Source organism: Propithecus coquereli, unplaced genomic scaffold (genome assembly GCF_000956105.1).
Source record: "Propithecus coquereli isolate 6110/MARCELLA unplaced genomic scaffold, Pcoq_1.0 Scaffold419, whole genome shotgun sequence".
In the NCBI taxonomy this organism is placed as follows: Eukaryota; Metazoa; Chordata; class Mammalia; order Primates; family Indriidae; genus Propithecus; species Propithecus coquereli.
The window spans coordinates 1,503,038-1,504,707 of record NW_012149941.1 but is presented as its reverse complement, the minus strand read 5'-3'; the positions used below and the strand labels follow the sequence as shown (position 1 = coordinate 1,504,707).

Genomic DNA, 1,670 nt, shown 5'->3' with positions numbered 1-1,670 from the left:
CAAACTATTAAGATACCTAGCAAGACCAGAGTACAGGGTATAGGCATTTATTAATCCATTCACTGGCCAGATGTGGTGGTTCACTCCTGTAATCCCAGCACTTTGGAAGGCTGAGATAAGAGGATTGCTGGAGTTTAAGACCAGCCTGGTCTGGTCTTAGCAAGACCTCATCTCTACAAAAAATTTTTAAAAATTAGCCAGGCATGGTGGTGCATGCCCGTTGTCATAGCTACTCAGGAGGCTATGGCAGAAGGATCGCCTGAAGCCCAGGAGTTCAAGGCTGCAGGGACCTATGATAATGCCACTGCACTCTAGCCTGGGTAACAGAGCAAGACCTCATCTCAAAAAAAAAATTCATTCATTTATTGAAAATATGTACTGCACACTATGCTAGGTGATGAGATTCAGTGGTGAATAATACAAACAAGGGGCCTGCTCTTCTCGATTCTAGTGAGGAAAGAGAAGTAACAAGCAAACAAACAAATACATGCGTGAAGAAAATAAAATGGGGTAATGGAGAGTACAGACTGGTGGGCTAGAGGGTAGCTTGAGTTTGGGTGGTCAGGGATGGTCTCTGAAGAGTGATACTTAAGCTGAAATCTAAAGGATAACAAGGAGTTGGCCATAAAAATATTTAGGCAAATAGAGTTGCAAGCACAGGAAATCACTTTGGTGTAACTGAGGAACAGAACAAAGGCCAGTATGGGAAGAACATAGAGGGTGGGGGAGCATGAAAGCAGATGAGGTTGGAATAGTGAGATTTATAGAAGAGAACAGTGAGAGTCGAGGTTGAAAAGAATCCTAACAGGAGACTAATAATCCAAACAGTACGTTAAATTCTTGCAATTTCTTTGAAGAGAGAAAGTGAGAGAAAAACCAGGGATTGAGTTATCATTAAAAAGGGAAAAAATGGAGAGTGATAAGGACACATAAAAGAAAAAGCTGATATCACAAATTTTATATACTTGAAGGAGATATTTTAGTAGGCATAGTGCCTACCTAAAATGACCTCTCTTGTAATAAATACATTAAGTGAAGTCATCATGAAGTACAGTGCCAACTCAACGTAATTTATTATCCTTTTCTAATCTCCTGCTCCCATGATTCAGTCTGAAACTGCCCATCGGTGAGATCTGGAGACTTAGGCATTAAAAGGCACCTTTAAGAAGGCTTAGCTTCTCCAGCTACTTATTTTTTTCCATCTGAAAAATAATGAGGGCTGGAAAAGGAAAGGGATTTGCCCAAGATCATACTACATGTGAGTGTCAGAATAAGAATCATATTTCCAGACTCCCACTTCAGTGTTCTTTCCCCTACATCAGAGCCTCTCATATAAATTCTTGGGGATCAATGGTTAAGGCTTTAACCTTTAACCATTCTACATCATAAGTCTAAATGCCTAAAATTTAAACAATCTGAAGATTGCTTTCAGAGAATGGCTAGAACTACAAGACAGATAAGGAGTTACTGGTCTTTTAAAAATATTTATTTGTTAATATGATCTCCTTTAGCATGTAAACTATATCTTTTTCATTATTATTTCCCTAGCACCTAACAAATTACCTAGCATAATAAAGGTTTATTGAACATGTGTATTTTTGCTGAACACTGGAATGTATAGGACTGGGTGTGGTGGCTCACACCTGTAATCCTAGCATTGTGGGAGGCCA

General features: G+C 39.2%; 1 protein-coding gene across 1 annotated transcript in view; it reads right to left on the bottom strand.

The window, feature by feature from the left end:
- The window catches only part of FAM114A2 (family with sequence similarity 114, member A2), a gene marked incomplete at its 3' end in the record, with an annotated part of 93,731 nt that overhangs the window by 42,641 nt on the left and 49,420 nt on the right, over positions 1-1,670 (bottom strand). The window lies entirely within an intron of this gene.